The following is a 12,909-nucleotide window of genomic DNA, read 5'->3' on the forward strand; positions in this document are numbered from 1 at the left end:
GATGGCAGCCTTCGGTTATGTGTGGACTACAGACTGCTAAATGGCAAGACACGAAAGGATGCCTTCCCCCTGCCACGAATTGAAGAGTCCCTCGACCTACTATCTGGGGCCTGTTGGTTCTCCACTCTGGATCTGGCTAGTGGGTATAATCAAGTGCCAGTAACAGAAAAGGACAAAATGAAAACTGCCTTCTGTACCCCATTTGGCCTGTTTGAATGGAACAGGATGCCATTTGGGCTTTGCAATGCCCCAAGCAGCTTCCAAAGACTAATAGAGAGGATATTTGGGGCTCAACATTGCCAGTCTTTGTTGTTGTATCTGGATGACGTTGTTGTATTCTCTTCTACTGTAGACCAACATATGGAACGGCTGGATGCGGTGTTGGAACGACTGCAGAAGGGGAAACCTCAAGGCCAAGCTAGAGAAGTGCTGTTTCTTCAAGAAGGTTGATTACTTGGGACATGTCATCTTCAAAGAAGGTGTGGCGACTGATCCACGCAAGATTGATGCTGTATCCAAGTGGCAGCGCCCCACTAAGGTCACAGAGTTGCAGTCATTCCTTGGCTTTGCCAGCTATTACAGGCGATTCGTCGATGGCTTTGCTAAGCTGGCAGCCCCTCTACATCGACTGGTTGCTGAACTAAAGGGCACAAAGACCCGGAGGCAGTCAGAGAAAAACTTGACGGCGGTATGGTCGGAGGAGTGCGAACACAGCTTTGAAAGCCTCAAACGCAAGCTTGTGGAAGCACCAGTGCTGGCCTATGCTAACTTCTCCTTGCCCTTTATCCTTGAGGTGGATGCCAGCCACAGTGGATTGGGAGCAGTTCTCTCCCAGGAACAAGATGGTAAGATCAGGCCCGTAGCGTATGCCAGCCGGGGCCTCAAGCCATCAGAACGAAATATAAACACTTACAGTTCCATGAAATTGGAGTTTCTGGCCCTTAGGTGGGCCATGACTGAGAAGTTCAGAGAATACCTGCTGGGGCAGAAATGTGTGGTATATACTGATAACAACCCTCTAAGTCACCTTTCAACAGCAAAGCTTGGTGCTGTGGAACAGCGCTGGGCATCAGAACTTGCTAACTTTGACTATGTCATAAAGTACAGGCCCGGTAAGAGTAATGACAATGCAGATGCCCTCTCTCCGCAACACCCCCAAATTACATCCCCCACTGACCATCTGACTCTTGGCACTCAAGTTCCTGAATCCATGCAGCAAGTTGGGAACCCAGTGCCTGAGGTAAAGCTAAATGCTATTTCTGTTTTCCCATGTCACACTCCCCCTAATCTTTATGTCTTGCATGAAGCAGATTCTACCATACATTACTTCCTTGGATTCTGGACCAGAAAGAAGAGACCAGATGCTATAGAAAGGCACAAGATGTCAAAGGAAGCCCTGGCATTGGTCAAGCAGTGGGATCGCATAGTGGAGCAAGATGGCGTGCTTTATCGTAAAGTCTTTTCCCCAGCTGGTGATGAGGTTCTCCAGCTGGTCTTGCCTTTGTTTCTGAAGAGTTAGGTCTTGCATCAACTGCACCATGAGCTTGGCCATTGGGGGTGGAACGAATTGTAAACTTGGTCAAGATGTTAAGCGCTGGTGCCAATACTGTGAAAGGTGTCAGGTAGCCAAGGACACCTAGCCGTCCACTCGTACATATATGGGCCATCTTCTTGCTGCGCGCCCAAACCAAATCCTGGCCGTGGACTTTACCTTGCTGGAGCCATCCAAGAATGGACAGGAGCATGTGCTTGTGATGACAGATGTCTTCTCAAAGTATACCCAGGCAGTTCCCACCTATGACCAGCGGGCTTCAACAGTGGCTAAAATACTGTTAAACGAGTGGTTCTGCAAATTTGGTGTACCCAGTCGTATCCACTCGGACCAGGGAAGAAATTTTGAGAGTGCACTGATCCAGCAGCTTTGCAGCTTGTACGGCATTGAAAAGTCCCATATTACTCCCTACCACCCTGCTGGGAATTGCCAGTGTGAACGATTTGATCGCACCTTTTACGTACGTTGCCCACAACGAAGAAAAGAGATTGGTCATCCTGTCTGCCTCAAGTAATCTTTTCATACAACACCACACCCCATCAATCTACTGGTGAGTCCCCTTTCTTCTTGATGTTTGGACAAGATCCCCTTTTACCTGTTGACTTTCTTCTAGGAAAGATCCAAGTCCCAGAAGCAGGCAGTACTCATGACTGGATTGTGGAGCACCAGGCCCGGCTCCAGACGGCATTTGAGGGAGCCACCAGGCACCTGCAAGCGACAGCCAACCGCCGAAAGGCAAATCATGATCAAAAGGTGAAGGACGCCCCCCTGCAGGATGGACAGCTGGTTTACCTCAAGGACATGGGAGTGAGAGGCCGCAGCAAAATAAAAGATGTTTGGCGCTCAGAGGTATATAGGGTTCTTAGAGCCCCCAAAGAAGGAGGATCTGTGTACACAATCGCTCCGGATGATCCTGGCAAAGCAAGGCATGTGCACCGCTCGCTTCTGAAAGGCCATCCTGGTCGTATGGACCTGAATGTGACCATGGAAGCTTGCAGCCAACAAGATGAAGAACCCTTTATTGGGGAGGAAGATTCATTCAATGGTGATTTGTGTGTGGTATGCCCTGAAATTATCCAGACTAATGTGCCTGTAAATCCTCTATGCCCACAGATTGACACTTCTTCACACACTGTCCAATCCCAACTGGCTCCTGCCACAGACGCCACAACTGAAGGGGCGATTAGGAGGACTAGCCGTCCCACAGCGGGCAAGCCCACAAACATTCACCATCTTCCCCAGGCAATGGGGAGCAAGGCGATTGGGGCTACTGTCTTCCAGATGCCTGTAGCTGAGACAGCTGTTTTTAGACCTTGGCAATGACTTAACTGTCGGGGCGACAATTCAAAAAAATGGGGGTGGATTGTAGTGGTGTGTGCAGTGAGCTTTGCACCCTGTTGGTTCTTGAACGCACCTTAACTAGACCAAACCCCCTCATTAGCTGAGCTTATATAAAGCACCTGTATCATTATGGCTGCCTCTTGGCTTTGTCTCTGCCTGTTGGTTGCCACATGGGATCATCTCTGTCTTGTTTCAGAAGTGAACCTGTGTAGCCTTTGTACAATTGGGGTGAATGCTTGTTGAACTAGAAATAAACAGATCTTGGGGTGGAAGTCCCCAGGTGGCGTTGTCGGTTAGGTAGACTCAGGTGGCGGCTTCTCCCCTAGCGCCACCCGCCTTGCCACATATCTTTAACTATAAGGGTTATATGGATATGCATACCCCACTGCTGAAGAAGTTGTGACTTTCACAAAATCTTCCACCGACACATTCAAGCCCCATTAAAGAAAAATGTTTAGGTATAGAGAGATTATGTCAGGGCAGTAAGAGTAAAATGCTCACCTCTAAAATTCTCTGTCAGCTCAGACAGCCGCCACTCAGTTAGCTTATCAGCGACAAAGCTGTCCATTCAAAATAACCTGGAGAAAACATAGCAATATAGCTAGGTTAGCAACAATTCGAAGACTTGACCCGCTTCTTTAGCTAACTCTCACTACTTCAACCAGTAGAGCACTGTATAATATGATAAGCACGGCACAGCTGGTAAACATTAGCTAGTCAATTATTGTGTTGCGTCGCGATAACCGCGGCTACATGCCAACCACAGAATTAGCTACCACGGCTAACGCTAGTCTCAACGTAGCAACTAGCTAAGCCATGGTCATCTATTTCAGCAAATGGTGCTAAACTAGCAACGGGGACATGGACACAGAAAAGTTTACATTACATCAACAGTGAAAATACTCGCTTACCTTGAATAGACTATGAAGTTGCACTGAAGAAGCACAGGCCAAAACGGATTGAGCGCGAAGCGACGGTTATTTCCAACGACAAAATTTTTTTTTGAAAATTCAAAATTCCAACAACTGCGGTGGAGGGGGGGCGTTCTTCTTCTACGGGGGTAGAAAGGGAAGGAGGTGTTTCTTCTTACTGTTCTTCTGAATTTCTGGCAGACTGATGTGTATGTTATAGGGGCAAGGGTTTAATATATGAACATATTTCTTCTATTTCTTAGTTAATATATCCATGTTTAGAGGGTGTGTCAATTTATTTATCCTACAAATGGTGATACTGTTTTATCATAATGTACACAACAAACAAATGTGATTGTTCATATTATAAACAGAGGTGGGTAGTAACGAGTTACATTTACTCCGTTACATTTACTTGAGTACGTTTTTGAAAAAATTATACTTCTAGGAGTAGTTTTAAATCACTATACTTTTTACTTTTACTTGAGTAGATTTGTGAAGAAGAAACTGTACTCTTACTGCGCTACATTAGGCTACAATGAGCTAGTTACTTTTCTTTTTACCTCTTTGGTATTCTACGTGTCATTGTTTGTATTCCCCCCGCGTTCGCCTCATTTTAATGTTTTATTTTGAAAGAGAGAGAGAGAGAGAGAGAGAGAGAGAGAGAGAAAGAAAGAGAGACTTCCGCCAAAGGCTCTACCACGTACGTGACTCTGTTCCACCAATCAAACGTAGTTGTGCAGTCTCGTCAGCTGGCAACAAAAAAATAGGCGACGCTGATGCGTAAATCAACGCTTATCAATATCACTTCCCCATCAGTCAGGACCAAGATCTGACCCTAATTACACTTGTCCTTTCCATAAACTGTCGTAATTAGGCTATTATTTCAGTTGCACTGCCAGTGGAAGCGATCGTGAGAGCAAATAAAAAATATAAAAAACATAATTCAAACCGCTGTGGCTCAAGAAGCAGAGAAATAGCCGATATGTAATTCCCTCCCATTCAAATCTATATATTTCATAAATATACCCATCAGGGAATGTTTACGGCGTTGTCGGTCTCTAAATGTTTTAACTTTTATGAGCGCACTCTTTCCCGTCTCTCTCTCTCTCTCTCACCTTTGTGATAAAGAAAACCCTCGGTTGAACCTGAAGTTAGCTCGTTAACCCCAAATCTTGCTTCGTAGTCCAGGCCTCTGGCCTCATAATGAACATGTTTACCTTAGTAAAAGTGCCAAACAGCAGCTCCATTAACTTGTTCTAGTTCTGCCTGCAGAGCCTTGTAAAAAAAAGTAGGTTTGGAAATTTGTGTTACTTGTGCTTATTTTTTATTTTTTTATTTTTATGTATTATTATTTTCTGGATTTTATTTTTTAAGTACTTGAATTTACCTGGATTATATTAATTTAAGCTATTTTGTAATTAATTAATTTTTATTTATTTTATTGATTGGATGAACTTTAATTTGCCTAAAGATGATTATTAGTTATTATTAGTATTTTTCTGATTGAATGCTTATCTTAAAAAATAAATAAGACGTTACTCAACAGTTACTCAGTACTTGAGTAGTTTTTTCACAGAGTACTTTTTTACTCTTACTCAAGTAATTATTTGGATGACTACTTTTTACTTTTACTTGAGTCATATTATTCTGAAGTAACAGTACAATGTTTGGCTACTCTACCCACCTCTGATTATAAACTATGTTGACATGACAATATAATAATAAAAAATACATTGAGAGAGAAAGAGAGAAAAAGCCAACCCTATAACCCAGAAAATGGTTACTCTGAAAAAATAACCCATGATTTTAAAATTTAATTTAAAATTTAATTTAAAATTTAATTTAAAATTTAATTTAAAATTTAATTTAAAATTTAATTTAAAATAATAATTTAAATTTTCAAAGCGGCTTGCCGCCAGCTGGCCGCGGTCCATTAGGCAACTGTTCGCCGGCGGCATCTCGCAAGAAATGGAAGTGACGTATTCGGCGGCAAACGTTTCATCCCCGCCAGCTATCTGGGCATGTCCGTACGGAGCTTTTACAACTTATTATTTCAATAAATTAGAGTTCTGCTTTGTGAAACATGATGCCGATTTTATCAGAATAACTTAGTGAATTACGAAAAGTCTGTTTGATTAGTTCATTTACAGAAATGACTGACAACGAGGCAAATAAAATCTTCATCTCGTTCACTGTCTGAGGCAAACGTCCATTAATATATCATTAAATTAAACAGAGCCGAGCTTTACCAGTAAACATCTACTCCTTCTAAAAGATCATTTATGTTTTCTTACGACTTATAAACATTCACTAACTCTTTCGGCGATCATGATTTAACATAATTTGGTTTTAACTTTAACTCCATGTAAAGTGATAAATGATGTTTCCCAGGTAACATTAATGTTCGTCTGCTTAATGTCGCAGTTTACACATTTTTATTACTACTGTTTTATTAAATCTGAGTTCTACAGAGTCAAAAATGACGCAGAATTTAACGGTAGCAGAATAACTAACTTATAAAGAAAAGGTATTTTTTGTCAGGTAACAACATCAGTACCTATTGTCTAATAACCAATAATGACATCCAAAATGAATCCACATTCATCACTATAGTCTACTCATGTTTCCTGGGACACTATAACAACTCTTTGCTTAATGTTGTTTTATCATGATGCAGATCACTGCAGCATAAGCAGACATGGAGGCACATCAGATGACCAGACAGACACCCCCACCCTCATTATGATGGTAAGTAAAATACAATCCCTTTATAATGGAATCCTGTCAGTTCCTTCCATTTGTGCATCAAAATAGTAATAATATACAGTATGTGTATGATTTCAGATTAAAATACTGTAGGTAACAGTTTTTTTTATTATTTCCAGGTGGATCTATTGAGGGAATTGTCCTCATGAGAGCTGAACAGCAGTGAAACCTTTGCAGCTGCCTGTTGCTGCTCTTTGTGGAAACATGTTGAAGGATATCAAAACTCTCACATTGGACTGAAAGTTGCTGCAGCTCTCTGGGCTGAACTCGCAGGAAAAATGTGAATGTCGTCGAAGACAGGAAAATGTTGAAAATTAAAAAAAATGTTTAAATAAAATTATTTTTTAAATTAAGAACATTTTTTGGATTGCCTTTTGATTTGTATTTGTTATTCTGAAGTATACCTTATTAGTAGTACAATATTAGTAGCTGGAGATTATTGTATAATATTATTTATAATAGTAATAATCAATAATATAGTAATTTTAACTGCATATTACAGTACAATACCATCAAATTACAAAATACCATAAAAATACAGTAAAATACTGTTTTGTACTTTTACAGTATTGTTTATATATACTGTAAATTGCATTACAGTACAGTTACAGTAGTTAGCTCTTACAGTAAGTAGTTACAGTAACTTACTGGCAACCGTGCTGCCTGTAATTTACTGTAAATATACAAGGAAATCGTTTAGAGTGGAACAACACTAGTTATAATGAAAGTGTTGAAACTTTTTTATTTTGTCTCAGCTGTTTTAGCTGCTGCAGCTCGCGCCTGGGCATGTCTGGGCATGTAACAGACAGTGTCTGTGTTTGTGTGTGTGCGCTGTGCAGTGGTGTGTGTTTGTGCCTGTGTGTTTGTGTGTGTGCGCTGTGCAGCGGTGTGTGTGTGTCTGTGTTTGTGCGCTGTGCGCAGGGCAGCTGTGTGTGTGTGTGTGTGTGTGTGTGTGTGTGTGTGTGTGTGTGTGTGTGTGTGTGTGTGAAATATGGGACCTGCTGTATCGTCTCCAATGTATTGTGTGAGTGGTTCCTCAACCAGTTAGCGTGCAGCCATATTTGGAAGAAAAGCTGTCATTCCAAATAGAGCCATTACACAGGGATGCATAAGGGCAAAAACAAAATAGCGCCTTGGCCATTTTCAGCCATCAATTTATGTAAAACGGCCCATATTTGAGCTTTATATAGTTGATTTCTCGCATAAAAAAGTCTCAGAAGGGAATTTAATAATGAAATATCAGTCAAACAATGTATAACTTTGCACTGTCTGAAATATGAGACCTGCTGTCTAGTCTCCAATGGATGTGTATGTGGTTCGCTCAAACTAATCAGCATGTAGCTCATCTAAATATTCATGAGCATACCATATTTGGAAGAAAAGCTCTTGTTCAAAATAGGACCCTATTCACAGGGTAGTTAAGGACCCATAAAATATTCAAGCAATTCTCAGCCCAACCAATATTACATACCCTATTAGGAGACCTTAAGGAACAGTGCAAAATACCCTATATAATCATTCTATCACCCCTTTAATGTTGCATGTTTATTGTCCAGGGAAGGAAGGAGATCCTTTAATTTTACCCTTTAAAGACATTTACTGTACAAATCTACCAAGTTTACTGAATCAAAACAATAATCAAAACTTATTAGGGGTAGACTCCTTCAGCATTTATGCTGATTTGGATTTGGTGTTAGGCATTGATTATGCACATAAGGAAATCCTAAAAAATATAATTATACATGGACAAATAAGATTCCCAGGACAAAACTTTGTTTTCTTCATATGTTTAAAACTTGAAAGTTAGGCTGTTTAGTACGGAGCCCCTAGGGAAAAAAAAAAATCTAAAGTTTAGTTTCATGTGCTCACACGAAACTTTCATGTGCGCACGCAAAACCTTTTCATGTGCGCACATGAAAGTTTCACGTGAGCACATGAACTAAACCTTAGATTTGTTTTCATGTGCGCCGCTTTGTAACCCATTTTGTGCTGTTATGAACAGTGCCAGTGCCACAGTCAGCAGCACTGCAGCAAAGAACTCCGGTTAGAAAGGATGGCGGCTAAAGATGAGTTTATATAGATGCCAAAACAACAGCCGGACATTCAAGGACATTCTAAAACAATAACGTGAAAAAGCTTAACGTGGTTTAATGCTACCTAAACAACGATCAATGATCACGAAATTTCTCTCTCATATTGCTCCTCATAACCACTGAAAACTGTCAAAAAATCTAACTAGAAATTTGGTGATCACTGATCGTTGTTTAGGTACATTAAATCATGTTAAGCTTTTTCCTACAGTAGCCTCAATGAAGCAGAAACGCTTAATGTCAGATAATGTCCATGATAATTGGACTTTGGGTTAGATTTTTTGACAGTTTTCAGTGGTTATGAGGAGCAATATGAGAGAGGAATTTGGCGATCGTTGTTTAGGTACATTAAACCATGTTAAGCTTTTTCACGTTAAGCGTTTTAGAGTGATCCTGTTCAGTTCTCGAATAATTAATCGAATATTCTCATTTCCTTTGTTTAATCCATTCTCCTTGCATTTTGTGTACATCCTCCTATATCCGTGAGTTGGCCAGATGTTTGTAACTGTTTATAAATGAAAGTAATTGCCCGATCCAAATTGCTGTATCCCTTGCGCCGGAACAGATTACAAGACTTTAAAATCCGTTTTAAATCTGTTTTTAAGACTTGCAAGCAAAGCAGCAATGTCCTTATAATGAAGACCTAGATTAAAATATAGTGCAACTAATTAACTGCACTGTGGTCATTCTCTAGCTGTCTCCAGTATGGCCCAGGCTACGGCTTTCATGTGCCCACACTAGTTTTGCGTGCTCACATGAAAGTTTCATGTGAGCACATGAAACTAAACTTTAGGTTGTGCTTGCGCACATGACAGATTCATGTGAGCACATGAAAGTTTCACGTGAGCACATGAAACTAAAGTTTAGATTTGTTTTGCTCGTGTCCCCTTAGGGGCTCCGTAGTTTAGTCATGATTGCTGCTAGGAAAACATTTCCTGCTACATAAATAAGTCAACCGCAAGCAGCTAAAGACCCACATACATAATGCTATATATGTAAATTAAGACAAAAACAGAGCTAAAAAGAGAATGAATACAATGCTAATTTTGCTGCATATGCAGTTCCTCAAAAGGCCACTTGAGGCTTGCTCCAAAAGCAACTTAAAATGCCCAATTTTACAGCAGAAATGACCATGTTTACAGCCAGTAACAAAAAAAACTGTTTTAGTCTCTATAGCTAAGTTCTGTAACTGTATGGGGAGGGGATTTTTTTTTTTTATATATATATACTCACTCACTCTTTAAATTATAAACCAGTATACCGACCCCTTGGGTCAGGAAAAGTCTCCCTGATCCTCGAGACACAACAGCTGGGAATCACCACTTTGTTCCGAACTCCAAGGCGACCATGCTGCCATAGCACAAATTGCCAGTAGGCTGTGTGTCTGTTATGTCTTTGTTCAACCCCGGGCTCCTGTGCATCATCAACTGCAAAGATATCATTCCAAGCAGCCCGGGCTAGCCTCAGAACACCCTCATCCAGGATGTAGTACTGCACGTAGGCCCTCCTATTAATGCAGTTATGTGGGGCCTGGCTGCAGCTAAGCCACTCTAGGTCAGTGTCCATTTCCCGGTAGTTGGTACAGGTACACCAGTGTAGTCCACCCCCATCAGGTACTTTTGGCCTCTCTGTGTCCTCATGCAAGGCCAGCACATCGAACATCAGTCCTGGGAGCCTCAACATGACCTTTTGGAGGATGTGGTCCTTCTCTTGCGCCCTCGGTCTGTATTTCTGTATTTATCCTGTACTTTAGAATCTGCGGTCTTTGTCTATCAGGGTCAATTTCCTTTCTTCTCCCTCTTCTGCTTCCCATCCCCCCTCTGCTTTTCTGCTTTGCCCCTGCACTGGTTGAGGGTGTAAAGTCAGATGAGGTAGGAGAGGAATCTTGAAATAAATGACAACAAACTTATTATGGTAACTGTATGAAGGTCAAACACTTTTCGTAATTTAGAACTTTAGTAGCTCAAAAAGCAAGAAGTAGCAACATAGAAGCTAACGGGGCAGTAAGGACATTTTGCCAACTATTCCAATAATGTTGCAATGCAGCCTCTAAAACGGTGTCACCTGTCTCTTTATGCCAATAAAATGCCCAAGATTTTGCAAATGACTATTACATGCTAAACTGTTAGGCAATAAGTTTTTATTTTTCATCCTTGTGTAACCCTATCTTGCTATTGCTAGACCGTTTCAAATTTACCGTTTCACACAATTTAAAAAAAAAAACCAAGCACTGTCATTCTTTCGTTTTTCTTCATTTCTGATAGGTTGCCCAGGTGCCAGAGGTCTGCAAGGACTTGACAATAAATGACAAACATGAGGCTTCTTCGAGATGAGCCAGATCTGCACAGAATCGATCACCGGCAATCGCCGCCCAATGCATGCCGGTTAGTTTTGTGTCCGACTTGATCTCGACTTGCTCTGACGTCATGCACACGTGGGCAACGATAACCTGACGAGACCAAGGCGGCCACACTTTTGAGACGCAGGTAGCGCAGTTGCTTTTCACCAACTGCAAGAGCCAGGCGGATGCAGGCAGACCCAGTGCATGCTGGGAAACGCCGGCCTCTCAGCTGATTGAACAGCTGATTGGTTCAGAATTGACTCAACATGATGACGTTTTATATAAACTTTTTATTGATTTTGAATTGGAGGGATTTTAACTGCGATTTGTCTAATTTAAAGGCTTATTCTGAACAGAACACATGTAGTGTGGCTGATAGTGATGTTTAGAAGTCAGAGAGACTAAATCTGTTCAGATCATGGATCATCTACAGTGTGTTGTTAATTAAAATCAGCAACAGATCGCATGTAGAGAATTTTGACAGCTACTCTGTCATAATAAAATCAACTGGAGACTGTGTAGGAGCTGATATATGGGTCTGATAACATTTTATTAAATCGGAATTGGACCACCAGTGTTTCTGTCACTTCCTGTTCAGCCTGAAGGCTGCTGGAAAAGGCTGGAAAACTGTCCGACTTGAGAGCGGATTTTTGTCACCGCCCCCGGCTGCTGCCGCTTGTTCTCGTCTACTTTACAGGCGTTCATCTCGAACGAGCCTAGTATATCCCACGGACCTACTCAGACCCCCGCAACCACACAGAAACGGAAACCAGGAATTGGCCTTTAGTCCTCCATCCGTGTCTACACCGGATTGTCATGAAGTTTGTGTTTACTTCCTGTTTTAGTTTTCAATACTCACCGTCTGTTTCAGGTCACTTGTATTCCCGTCTTTGTCTGCCTTCCCTCCTGTGTGATTACCCTCCCTTCCTTAATGTGTGCCACCTGTGTGTCATTGTCTCCACCCACCTCAGTGTACTTACCCTGTGTCCCTTGTCAGTTGCCAGATTGTTGTAGTACCTCGTGTCTCACTCTCCAGCGTTATTCCTATTGTCTCTTCCCTGTGTTTTTGTATGACCTCTTGCCTGCTTTTGACCACGTTTTTGCCTGCCGTTTTTGTACCATCGCCTGCACCTTTGTACAATAAACTCCATTACCTGTTACATCTGCTTTGAGTCGTGCTTTTGGGTCCACTGTGCTCCATGACATGGATGCATTCAGGCACAATACTGTCGCTCACTGTAACGTCACGTTTGTACATTAAGACACACAACAAACAAATAGACCTAAGATTGTTAAACATGAATGACTGAAGAAATGCTTGCAGCTGAAACACTTCCTGTAAGGCTTTACTCTTTTAAAAAAAAAGAAATGTAATGAAGAATAACCATTAGAGTGTTTTATAGTTGAGTATTTTTCTGTATATTTCTGTTATTTGAACTTGCCACAAACCATCACAGTTTGTATATTATGAGTTTCTCCAACAATTTATAAATGTTGTTCTTCCATATAAACATTATGTACACAAGTGATGATTCACACAAATGTTTTTCATTTGCGCACACACACACACACACACACACACACACACACACACACACTCACACACACACAGAGGGATGGACCATGAAGAAGCAGTTGGGAGATAAGAATAGAGTGGAGAGAAACAACTCCTCTGTATTTGATTTATCCCACAGAGACTGAGATAGTGGAACACTTCTAGTCTCTGTTTTGTGTGTGTGCTGTGGAGCGTTTATGTGCATCAGTGTTTTATGTGCTTCTGGTTGACTAACACAAGATGTACTGTCACGCACAATAGACAGGGAGACAGCAGTCTTGCGGAAGCCAGCCTTAACATTGTGTCCCACTTCAGGTTCCACCTCCTTCAAAGGTCTGAGTGTCTATATT

Source organism: Perca flavescens, chromosome 10, assembly GCF_004354835.1.
Source record: "Perca flavescens isolate YP-PL-M2 chromosome 10, PFLA_1.0, whole genome shotgun sequence".
NCBI lineage: Eukaryota > Metazoa > Chordata > Actinopteri > Perciformes > Percidae > Perca > Perca flavescens.